Source organism: Procambarus clarkii, chromosome 33, assembly GCF_040958095.1.
Source record: "Procambarus clarkii isolate CNS0578487 chromosome 33, FALCON_Pclarkii_2.0, whole genome shotgun sequence".
Taxonomy (NCBI): Eukaryota; Metazoa; Arthropoda; class Malacostraca; order Decapoda; family Cambaridae; genus Procambarus; species Procambarus clarkii.
In genome coordinates, this window is record NC_091182.1 from 24,345,239 (window position 1) to 24,358,001 (window position 12,763).

At 46.1% G+C, this 12,763-nt stretch overlaps 2 protein-coding genes across 5 annotated transcripts in view; one reads left to right on the forward strand and one right to left on the reverse strand.

The window, feature by feature from the left end:
- Positions 1–4,918, reverse strand: part of LOC123765285 (PDZ domain containing 8) — a 187,655-nt gene extending 182,737 nt beyond the window's left edge. For all 3 annotated transcript variants that reach the window (XM_045753829.2, XM_045753828.2, XM_045753830.2), the window contains exon 1: positions 4,796–4,918. The gene's annotated coding sequence lies outside the window, so the exon portion shown is untranslated. The remainder of the gene's footprint in view (positions 1–4,795) is intronic.
- Positions 4,919–6,498: 1,580 nt separating this feature from the next.
- Positions 6,499–12,763, forward strand: part of LOC123765286 (uncharacterized) — a 38,952-nt gene continuing 32,687 nt past the window's right edge. Inside the window, exons 1-2 of one of the 2 annotated variants that reach the window (XM_069335481.1) lie at positions 6,499–6,986; positions 7,023–7,354. The gene's annotated coding sequence lies outside the window, so the exon portion shown is untranslated. The remainder of the gene's footprint in view (positions 6,987–7,022; positions 7,355–12,763) is intronic. The other variant, XM_069335482.1, reaches the window with a different exon arrangement.

Here is a 12,763-nt window from a genome sequence, read left to right on the forward strand (position 1 = left end):
GAAATCTGTCACCGATTACACAATTAACTCCTATTAACTCTTGCATTATTCATACACTATGAACATCATATTCACATTAGCCCTTTTTAATATTTCACCCCACTAGACTTTAAAATTATTCTTGCCCCCCCCCCCCCCCTCACTACTACTGCTAGCCTCTTCACCATTAACTTTCTCCCATGCCTATATTTAACATTCTTATTTATCCATTTTTACAGCATTACAAGAGCTTGAATAAATTTGAAAAAATATGAAACGGTATTTGTTTTTTACAACTGAAAGTACTTGTGCAATCTATGACTATAAAATAGTAACTAGTCAATTTAATAAAAACTACAGTAATAATTTATATATTTACCAAAACAGACTGAAAATATATTATTCAGCTAGTGGCATATATTCAGATTCAGATTCAGATTCAGATGTTTATTCAGGTAAGGTATATACATACAAGTGATGTTACATTAATGGATTGATATATAGATAGAGCTAGTACATACAATGCCTAAAGCCACTATTACGCAATGCGTTTCGGGCAAGAAAACATTAATATCTAGAACTTAATACTAATTGAGCATAAAGAATAAAAAGTGTTGAGAACAAATACAAATAAAGATAAAAAAAGGGGGAACATGACTGAAAAAGCAGCACAAATACAATAGGTTGACAAACAGTGTTGATTAATAAAAAAGAAAATAACAGACATGGGTTGACAATAGAGGAGTGAGGTAGATTACAGGGAATTTATTAGGTAGTGTTTAGTTTTTATCTTAAACTGGTTGAGAGAGGTACAGTCTTTAACATGGTTGGGAAGGTCATTCCACATTCTGGGCCCCTTGATTTGCAGAGCATTTCTAGTTTGATTAAGACGTACTCTAGGAATATCAAAACTGTATTTATTTCTGGTGTGGTGCTCATGGGTTCTGTTACAACCTTCTATGAAGCTTTTAAGATCAGGATTGGCATTATAGTTTAGCGTTTTATATATGTATAATACACATGAGAGAATGTGCAGTGACTTAATATCTAACATATTCAGAGATTTGAGTAGGGGTACCGAGTGATGTCTGGGGCCAGAGTTGGATATTGTTCTAATAGCAGCTTTGTGTTGGGTAATTAGAGGACGTAAGTGATTTTGGGTAGTAGAACCCCAAGCACAAATACCATAGTTGAGATAAGGATATATAAGGGAGTAATAGAGAGTCACCAGGGCAGGGCGTGGTACATAATATCTGATCTTAGAAAGAATGCCCACAGTTTTTGAAACTTTTTTTGATATATTTAGAATGTGTCCCTGGAAATTCAGCTTGTGGTCAATGAGAATGCCAAGGAATTTGCCATCTAATTTGTTACAAATTTGGGTATTGTTTATTTTGAGATTTATATGACTAGAGGATTTATTGCCAAACAGAATATAGAAAGTTTTGTCAATGTTAAGGGTGAGTTTGTTGGAAGTTAGCCAAAGATGGACTTTATTTAGCTCAGTATTTACTGTGGCATTTAGAGCAAGAGGGTCAGGACTGGAGTAAATGAAGGTTGTGTCGTCAGCAAATAGAATTGGTTTGAGGTGTTGGGAGGCATTTGGAAGGTCATTAATGTAGATGAGAAAGAGGAGAGGGCCAAGTATGCTGCCCTGAGGAACACCAATGTTGATGGGTAGGGTGGGAGAAATTGTATTATTCACAGAAACATATTGGAGCCTGTCAGTAAGGTAGGACTCGAGGTATTGTAGGGAGTGTCCTCTGACTCCATAATGATGTAATTTAAGAAGAAGGTTATGGTGGTTGACAGTATCAAAAGCTTTACGCAGGTCCACAAATAACCCAACAGGGAACTCCTTTTTATCAAGAGCTGTATGAATCGAGTTAAGCATACTAATAAGTGCATCGTTAGTGCTTTTTTTGGGTCTGAAGCCATATTGGCAAGGGCTAAGTATATTGAGTTTGGCTAGATATGAGTAAAGCTGCTTATATATAAGTTTTTCAAAAATTTTTGACAAGTTTGGCAGGATTGATATAGGTCTGTAGTTGTTAACATCTGTGGGGTCACCACATTTGTGGACAGGCGTTACTCTCGCTTTTTTTAGAATATCTGGAAAGGTTTGGAGTTCAAGTGACTTGTTGAAGAGCAAAGCAATAGCAGGGGCTAAAGATCTGGAGGCTTTTTTATAAATTAAAGTTGGTATCTCCTCAAGGGCACCAGACTTGGTTTTAAGGGAAAGGATTATCTCATTGACGTCAGTGGAGTTAATAGGCTTTAGGTACAGAGACTGTGGATAGTTACCTGTAAGATAGTCCTTAATGTCAGTACTGGAAGATGGAATATCATTTGCAAGGGATGAACCAATGGAAGAGAAGAACCTATTGAACTCAATAGCAGAATCAGAGGCTGAAAGCTGACCATCGTTATTAGACAGGAGAGTCGGTTTGTTATTTAAAGATTTCTTTGATCCCAATATTTGTGAAATTGTGCTCCAAGTTTGTTTAATGTTGCTCTTTATTTGAGTAAATTTATCTTCGTAGTATTTAGTTTTGGCTCGTCTAATTATCTTAGATAGCAATAATGAGTAATTCTTTGAGAATTCTTTGGAGACAATTCCTAACCTATACTTCTTCTCAAGGTCGTGTTTTTTGTTAATGGATTTCAGTATTCCCTTTGTAAGCCAAGGATTGTTAAGCCTTTTGCTTGTGACTTGTTTTGTAAGCCTAGGACAGTGGGTGTTATAAAGGCTAAGAGTTGTTTGTAGAAAAGATTGCACTGCTAGGTTGATGTCCCCTATGTTACCTAACTCGGACTCCCAGTTGACATTATCAGCAGCAGTTATAAAATTGTTTATAGCAGTTTCATTGTGCAGCCTAAAGCTTAACTCCCTTGTTTCAAGAGGTGGTTTGCTAATGTTAGTTAAGAGAAATGTGGGGTAGTGGTCTGTAGTGCTGTCGGTGATTATACCTGAAGTAAGCGGAGAGGTTATGTTGGTCCAGATGTGATCTAGAGTCGTGGCAGTGCTATCAGTGATTCTAGTAGGTCTAGTGATTAAGGGTATGAGGAAGCAGGAATTCATACAGTTGAGGAAGCTAACAGCAGTAGGGTGTTCTGGCTCGCAGAGGTCAATATTAAAGTCCCCTGCGATAATTAGGTGGTTTTTGTTCAGTCTGTTATCAAGTATTAGATTTCTAAGGTTTGAGTTGAATACAGACACATCAGTGTTGGGAATTCTATAGACTGCACCCACAGACAGGACAGACTCGGCACCCTTGACTCTGAAGCTGGCGAAGATATACTCCCCATAGCAGTCTCTAGTTCTAATTTCTTTTAAGCATGTTAGTTCTTGGTGGTAGTAAAGAGCAGTGCCACCACCTCTCTGAAGTTGACGACAGTTGTGAATTGCTGAGTAGTTAGGCATGTTAAAGAGTTGAGTAGTATCCTCTTTCAACCATGTTTCAGTAAGTATAATAAAAGAGAATTTGTTGCCAATAGTTTCAATCAAGGCACTAACATCATCGAAGTGTTTACCTAGGGATCTAATGTTCAAATTGATTACAGAGATATTGTGATTATGAGTTAATACATTGTTTACATCATGTGCTGCAAAATATCTGCAATTTAGATCATTAAAGTGATTATTGTCATAGATAGTGGATAAGAGGTTAAGTTCTGGGTCTATACTTGACTGCATAAAAAAAGCTGATTGTAGAATCAGAAATAAGTAGAAATAAGCTATAAAATAGGGAAAAATATATACACAATACTGTACAAAAACACAAAAGGGGCTTACAGGGGTACAATGGAGTAAGGGAGTATGGCTAGGCTAGGCAACCTAGGCAGTTAATGAGATTAAAGAAAAAACATGTAAACATGGACTATACAAAACACAAGATATAGAAACAAAAAATACAAAAAAAACAAATTGAGCAAAAATGAAAAAAAAACGAAAAAATGAGGTAGATTGTTTACGAGTACTCTCAGGTACACTGTAAGTAACAATTTGCAATTTGAGATGCAGGCAAAGCCAGGGGTACAATGGAGTAAGGGAGCATGGCGAGGCTAGGCAACCTAGGTAATAAATGAAATCAAAGAAAAGTTGAATAATAAACATAGGCAAATTTAAGCTAATGATTAATAACTATAGATAGTTCAGTAATGACTGTATAATTAAAAAGACCTGAAGAACTACTAATAACTCAATTAAATAATTTCGGTAAATGACTAGGTAAGAGTAAGTTAAAAATTAAGTCAGAAAATGAACCAAGGAGATTTAGGATACCTAGCCCCACTAGTTGACATATTTGTAACACTAAAACCAAAACTACACTGAAAAAGCTATTGAACTGACAGCTCAAGCCATTTCATGCATGTAAATATAAAACACACCACGACAAAATATGTTAGAGGAGGTAGGAAGGTGAAGTAAGACACGAGTGAGTAAACTACAGTAGTGGCTAACAAAGGGTTTATGAACTGCATCTACTACTACAAGACTGCGACCTGTATGGGATACCACAAGTACAATATGTACACTTAAATATCTCTCCAGTTGTAGATTTTTATCATTATCATTCTAAAAATATATGAAACAGCTCGTTATTTAGCCATTAAGCTTGCCATTTCCATACGTGAGGCAACAATGACGCTCTGAACACATAACTCATCAATGACAAAAAAAAATATATATATCTTTCTTCTGAAATCCACCTATTCATAACGACCTAACGTAGCTCAGTCCTCCGACTTGCACTCCCATCCGTAATATATCTTGACCGCGTTAAAATTTACCACATTGAAGGTCGGGTCTTACCTCATTAACCATTCACACAGACATCCCCCGAGCGTCATGTCAGAGGTGTTCCACCATCCTCACAGCTGACGTGCAGACGACGCCCGCTGGAGCCTTCACCTTTTGCCGACAGATGGCACCTCGCGCCTGAGCGATACTCAACGGAAATTAACAACTGCCAAAATATTGATATCTGCACTGTCTTTCATAAATAATATACTAATGTTAATTATTGTAATAAACAAATATTTAATATATGGTGCCTTGTCATATCCATGTGTATTTAGGGTTCAGACACCGAAGGATTTTACGAATAAAATGCAACGTAATTAACAGAATATTTTCATTGTCATGTGCTTTGCATTTGTAAACAAATCTCCGAGTGTTCAGAGTTGACTTTGGCTTCATTGGTTGAAGACACGCATATTTATCTTTAAATACCAACTAAGAGTTATTGTTCAAGCTTTTAATTCTTGTATTTATTTATATAAGAAATATTAAAACAAAATATTAATAAAAATATTAGTTAATTTAAAGTTTTTTTTATTAACAAGCTACATGAAAGATTAGTGTAAATCAAAGACTAGTTATAGGTTCATCTAATATTCCCATCTCGCAGGATGGTTAGTCATACATGGAATCAGGGGAGAAAATACCAGCCTCAATACAAAAACAAATCAACTCTGACTAAAAATCAGTAGAGAACATGAAATGTAAGGCTGATCAATTAGCCCCCGCTAGCAAAATCTGGGTACAGCACAAAAATATCTTCCAACATTCCTGAGTTTATGAAGTAATTACAGAGCTCAAAGTACCTCATACCATTTGGTTTGAAGTCACCTATAACAGGGCAATCACAGATATAGTGTTGGAGAGTATGTCCAAGCTCTTGTTGTTCACATAGACTTGTTCAAAGACTAGTTATAAGTTCATCTAATATTCCCATCTCACAGGATGGCTAGTCATACATGGAATCAGGGGAGAAAATACAACAATTGGAATGTTCCCCATTGGGGGGATTCATTACCTGCAGCCACCTACCATAGATATCGATATCCCAGCCTAATTCTGACAATTACAATGTCACACACTGTCTAGTGGATGTTTTATGCTTATCATTTTACGGGCTATTCATGCCCTTTTGGGTGGCTTAATATTTATCAATCAATCGAGTAATCATTACGGGCTCACCATAGCACGTGCTACTTGGAACTTTTTGTTATGAGTAGCTGAATCTAAAACAACAATAAACAACGAGTAATCCTTTTACGGGCTATTCATGTCCGTGCCACCTCTTGGGTGGCTTAATCTTCATCAGTCAATCGAGAAATCATTAATCAACCAGTTCCCTGCCAAGTGAGTGGTGTATGGTGGGACATTTCACAAATCACACTGCACGGCACAGGGGCCTGGTAGCCTGGTGGATAGCGCACAGGACTCATAATTCTGTGGTGCAGGTTAGATTCCCGCACGAGGCAGAAACAAATGGGCAAAGTTTCTTTCACCCTGAATGCCCCTGTTACCTAGCAGTAAATAGGTACCTGGGATTTAGTCAGCTGTCACGGGCTGCTTCCTGGGTGTGTGTGGTGTGGAAAAAAAAATAGTTAGTAAACAGTTGATTGACAGTTGAGAGGCGGGCCGAAAGAGCAAAGTTCAACCCTCACAAACACAACTAGGTGAATACTGGCCACGATTCCTCGCCGCAGAGACACGGCTTCCCTGCGACCTGAATGCCATACAAAATTCCCGCCTCACGCTTCCCATTCTCCTCAACTGCCAAGGCCTTCCCTAGACCCAGTGCTGTAGCTGCCCCGAACCCATCAACAACAACAAGGCTCAATTGCTGCAGAAAAAGAGGCAGCGCTCAATTACTGCTAGAGGAGAGGAGACCAAAGGGAGCTTTCTGATTCAACCTTGAAGCTGTGCGGACGTCCGACTTCTCCGCCTAGGGGTCGCCAGAGAACGTTGTGCTTTTTCTGCCCATTGGGTTACGTTTTGCTGTAAGGCACAGTCATTCGACAGGCCGGATGGTTGAAGCGCCCGGCGCATATATCGCTATGGGGTCACAGGAGCTTTGATGGATTTTCTTGCGTTTTCCGACTTGCACCTCAGGCATTGAGGTGAGGTCCGGAGCCGACTTGGCCGAGAGGTGCCTCGGGCCTGTCAGGCCTTGGAGATTCCTTTGTTCCCTCGGGCCTGTCAGGCCTTGGAGGTTCCTTTGTTCCCTCGGGCCTGTCAGGCCTTGGAGGTTCCTTTGTTCCCTCTGGACGTGGAGGGCGTCTGGCTTTTGCTCTGCCGGGGTTGTTACCCTGTGTGTGGTGTAGGTTGCTGGCGCCTGCCCTGCCATCTGGTTATGTTTCTTTTCGGGATAGCCTCCCATTTTGTTTTCTTACCAGGAATCCAGTTCGACAAGTTGCATATGTCTACTTACGTTGACAGCAACCGATTAAGGGGATCTTCTTGCCAAGATTCTATTCTTTGTAGTACATGCAGTGGAATGAATAGAACTGTTGATGCCTTGTCTAAACTTGCCCTCAACTCGGCAGAAAAATTTAAATGCTAAATAACATTTTGCAGTAGGTAAGTGCTCTATTTTTTTTCATGTTTCATGGGTGTTATTTGGCATGTGTCACAGAATTTGGTATTGTGGTAAGTATGCACCCTTTCTATTTGTCTGCTCTTGACTGCAGAGTAATGGCCAGAAATATCACCTAGAATTCTGAAATGCACATTTAAGTTCTTAAGAGAGACAAAACTGTTTTGCATGTAAGCTTGAAATCCACAATCGGCTTAATACATAAAAAGGAGAGGCACATAAATCAAAGTTAAAAAATGAATTGTGTAGGTAGAGCCTATATACAGAACTTAAACTGTTGTAGACCTTTATCCAAAATGACAATTTTTTTTTCCAATGTTATAATAACTTATATGGGTGAAGCTGATAGACTAGGACAAAAATATTTGCATCATTAATTACCTACATGAATACGGTAATTTCAGGTTGTTTTGGCTATAAATTCTTATTGCAGAAATTATATACAGTTTGGTTCACCTTATAGTTTTCCATAGTCTGGAACAGGAAGCCTGTTTAGCTTATCATGTTCCCTGGCCCTAGGCCAGCTACTGATGACCATCTCCAATATGCAACCCACAACAGTTGCCTGACTCCTGGGTATCTATTTTACTCCTAGGTGAGCAGAGGCATTAAGTGAAAACGAATGTACTTGACCATCTCAGTTCCACCTTGGATCCTCAGTTGTGAGCTGAGGAAGTAGACCACTGCACTGTACAATGTTTTACACATTTTTAACCTACTATTGTAAATCATAATTAATTGCTCTGGAGACATTACTTATGAGAGCTTGTAATTATTGCAGTACTGTACTTGCAGTGGTTAATTTGGTTTGAGACTCCTATAACCCAGGTGAATGAAATTAATTTTGGTATATTATGTACCATTGGAAAGAGCTCAAACATCAGGCAGTACCCAGTACAGTGTTCACAATACATAGGTTAGGTAGAAATTATATACAATAGGTTCTTATTTTACTCTATAATAATAATTTCCTCAGCCCTTTTTGATGATAATCTTATACATATACAAAATTCGTCACCCACTGCTGCAATCACTTCAAACTCCTTGGGTAACACTCAAGCTTTGGACAGGTTTTTATGAAGATGGAGGCAAAATAGCTTATGACTCACTCACCAAAAAGCACTCAAATGTTAGTCAAATTACCTAAGTTAAGCATACTGCAATTACATAATTTATTGATGATAATGTTAGTGAAATGTGAAATATAGTCAAATGGGGTAACAAAATAATTGTCCTGATGTTATTTTTTCTGGGGGAGCCCCGTCGGCTCCCCGGAGCTATCCCAGGCTGATATGCTAATGTCAGACTTTGGCATCAGTCATGTGTATGGAGTTCTTAGGCCTACCGGGGACCACGGCCAGAACCGGGCCCCCTCAGAGAGGCAAGGGGAGCAATGGCCTATAGAAGCCCCCGTGTAGTTGGAAGCATTCTATGTCTGCCATCGACCGGAACAGGCACCCAGAAAGGTAAGCGCCCCAAAACAAACCCCTATTCTGGTTAAAATTGCTACCTAATACCGAACTAGTGGATAGAACTCCCCAACCGAAAACAAGCAAATTAGTGTGACGTCACACACTGCCGCGCCGCTGTCTGCACAGCTCCCCCCTCCCCGGGAGGGGGAAGGGGGAGCCCCAGACCCCCCGCGCCGGCTACCCACACCTCAGTTCTTGAGGCTGATGCTATAGGCGATGGTCGTGTGCTCTGGCTCCGGTGTCGCTACTGCACTGTGCTTTGTGTGTGCGAGTTTGAGGGTTGCTCGGTCCCCTTGTCTCAGGGTGACCCTCATTGTTTTTGCCTCTGCCACGCTGCCTGTTGGGTCGGTGATACTTTCGACCCTGAGTCCTGTGAGTGTTGCTGCTTGCTTGTGACTCAATTTACCCAATCCTCTGATGATTCTATTCGGGTACAGGCGGCACGTGCGTTGCAGTCTAGGTTTCGTCTGTTGCAACGCGCTCGGTTGGTTGCTTCCCCGGATGCCCCGGGGCTGCCCCGCTTTGCTTTTCGAGACCCGGACTTGGGGGTGGGGGTCGCTTCGATCCTGGTTCAGTCCGCACCTCCTCGTCCTTCCCCTTCTGTTCGTTCTGGTCCCCCGCCCCTGCTTCCGGCCCCGAAGCGTCTGAGGGTTTCGGGGTCGGAGCAGGGGTTACTTGATCTCGAGACTCGGGCAGCTTCGGGGGTTGCCCCTTCCGGGGGGGCGGCAGAGGCATTCGAGTCTTGTCTCCCGGCCGAAGCTTCAGGGTCTGACCAGTGGGCCCCCCTTCCTCCAGCTTTTCCGGCTGCTCCGTCCTTGTCTTGTGGGGTCGGGGCTTGGGGAGAGGACTCGGCCTCGGGTCCTGTGGTGACGGACCTCGAGGCTGGGGAGGGGCTGACTTGGGGGCCTTGGGCCCCGCTGGACCCCGCCTGGGTTTTTCTTCCCACTGAGCGGGGCTTATTGTTACAAGGAGTGGGGTTTTCTTTCCCCCCCTCTGTGTACGAGTTGGATTGGTGTCGGCCCCTCCCCGGGTACGGTTCCGTGTTCCCCCGGGTACGTCGGTTCCGTCCTTCCGGAGGTTTTCGGCTTATTGCATCCAACCTGGTGTGGTGCGAGCGGCCTTTGCAGCTTACCTCCTGCGTGACCCGGATTATGCCTCGGAAATGGATCCGTCCACGTTCAGGTTTGGGACTTCGTTCCCTTTCTGGCTCCGTTACGAGGTTCCGGAGTCGTCCTGGCTAGCAGACTGCCCCTTGTTTGGTCTGGATTCCTGGCATTCCTTCTGTCGTTCCCGCACGCTGGAGTGGCGGGAAGCTTCCACGGTGCTTCAGGTTTTCCTGGGGGGTGAACTTGAGTACCTGAATGAGTGCTTGTTTGCCCCTGCCCTTCCCCGCGATGTGGGCGTTATTCAGCTCCATGTGCAGGTTCCCTCCCTTTCGGCGGTGCTCGTGGCGGAGGACTTGCGCGCTCGGGGCCTTTTGTGTTCGGCCTTGCGGTTCTTTTCCCTCCTGGAGCTGTCTTCGGATTGGCTCGTGGAGGATGTGGGGACGCTTGAGTCCGTCCCGGGGTCCGGCACCTTGTCCTCGGCTGCGCGTTCGTCGGCTGCCTTGTTGAAGCTGTTCACGCCGATTTTGCGGGATGCGGTTTCCCTGTTCTATGCTTCCCGTCTCGCGTGTCGGCAGGCGGTGCTGGGTTCCTCCGTGGAATCTGCTTGGGCTCTGGCTCTTAGGCGTTCTTCACCTTTTTGTCCTCTCCTGTTTGGGGAGTCGGCCGTGGCGCAGTTTATTCAGGCTGCGTCGGCGGCTTGTCGTCCGATGTCGGACTTGTTGGTTTTCCGGGGGTCCCGGGGTGGGTCTTCCCGGAAAGGTCGTGCCAGGGCTCGGGGTTCCTCTCGTCGTGGTAGGCCTCTGGTGTCAGGTTTGGGGTTGGCTCCTCCTGCGGACCCTCCCTCGTCTGGTCGGCGCGGTGTTCGCGCTGTGCGGGGTTCTGGGTCTCGTAAGGGTCGCCGGCCCTTTCGCGGTTTGCCCCTTTGACGGGGCGATGGGGGGGCGGCTTGCGCTGTTCGCCCGCGCCTGGTCCCACGATTCGTGGGCCTTTCGGGTCGTGTCTCGCGGCCTGCGGTGGCGTTGGGTGGCCCCTCCCCCCTTTGGGGGGTCGGGGCTGGCGGGGCAGGCTTCTTCCCCTGCGCTCTGTCGAGTCGTCTTGGAGTGGGTACGCTTGGGCGTCGTCGAAACGACGTCGTCCCTCAGATGGGTTTCCCGTCTGTTTCCGGTTCCGAAACGGGACTGCGCGGACCTGCGGTTCATTCTGGACTTGTCCCGTCTGAACCCCTGGGTTCATTGCCCCTCCTTTCGGATGACTACGCTGTCTCAGGTTCGGCTCCTCTTGGAGCCGGGTGCTTGGATGGTGTCCCTGGACCTCCGGGACGCTTATTGGCATGTCCCGATTCATCCGCGGTTCAGGGACTGGCTCGGTTTTGTAGTGGGGCGTCTGAGTTACCGCTTTCGTTGTCTCCCGTTCGGGTTGAACCTGGCACCTCGCGTGTTCACACGCCTTACACGGGTTGTGGTGGCTCGTTTGCGTCTCCTAGGTGTTCGGGTGTTGGCCTACCTCGACGACTGGCTGGTTTGGGCTCCCAGCCAGTCAGCTTGCTTGCTAGCCAGGGATTTGGTTCTTTCCCAGCTCGCCGGGTTCGGGTTCTTGGTGAACTGGAGGAAGTCCCATCTGGTTCCCTCTCAGGTTCGGACTTGGCTGGGTCTCGTGTGGGACTCTCGGACCGCCTCCTTGTCTCTCCCTCCGGAGTCTCTCCTGCGGCTGCGGTCCCGCCTTCGTCTGTTTCTGGAGGGCCCTCGGGTCACCCGGCGGTTGCTCGAGGGGCTGTGCGGGAGCCTGAACTTCGCGATGGTGGTCTACCCGCCGGGTCGGGTTTGGCTTCGACGGCTGTTCTGGTTCCTTCGGGGTTCCCCCTTCCGCCTCTCTCGCGATCGCAGAGTTCGACCCCCGGGGGACTTGCGTCGGTTGCTGCGTCACCGGCTTCCTCTTCGGGTTTTTCGGGGTTCAGTGCCTTGGCGCCTACCCGAGCCCTCGCTCGATGTGTACACGGATGCGTCGTCTCTCGGCTGGGGTTTTGTGACCAGTGCTCACCAGGCCGGCCAGGGGCGTTGGGATCCGTCCTTCCGTCGAGCTCACAGTACGGTGCGGGAGTTCGCGGCAGTGTGGTTTGCTCTGGGGAGGATTCGGGTGGCCCACGGATCGACGATTCGGCTCCATTCGGACTGCTCTCCGGTGGTTCATTGCCTGAACCGCGGGGGTTCGATGCGGTCCTTGTCGCTTTGGGGTTGGTCGCTTCGGGTGACTCGTCTGCTGAGTTCTCGGGGTTTGGCTCTCCTGGCGGTTCACGTACGGGGCGTGTCCAACGTCTTGGCCGACGCCCTGTCTCGCTTCGTTCCCCTCTCCACGGAGTGGACGGTCGACGACGAGTCCTTCCGTTGGCTTTGCCAGACGTTCGGGCGCCCCGAGGTGGGCCTCTTCGCGTCGGCGTGGTCGCGGCGTCTTCCCGTTTATGCGGCGCCCTTCCCCGATTGCGAGGCCGTCGGGGTCGATGCCTTTCGGCTCGACTGGTCGAGGTGGGGGTTCCTGTACCTCTTTCCCCCGGTTCGGCTGTTGCTCCAGGTCCTGACTCGCTTAGAGACTTACCGGGGAAGAGTTGTCCTTCTGGCCCCTTGGTGGCCGGCCCAGCCTTGGTTTCAGGTGCTGGTTGCTCGGTGTCCGAACCCGAGGGTTTTCCCGCGGCTCCGCCTCTTTCAGCAGATCGGGCCGGTACGTCACGTAGCTGGTTCGATCTTCTCCTCGAGTCTTCGCGTATGGTTTTTTTGACTCGAGTCTATCATCATCTCTATGGTGATCAGGTGGCCTCCTTGTT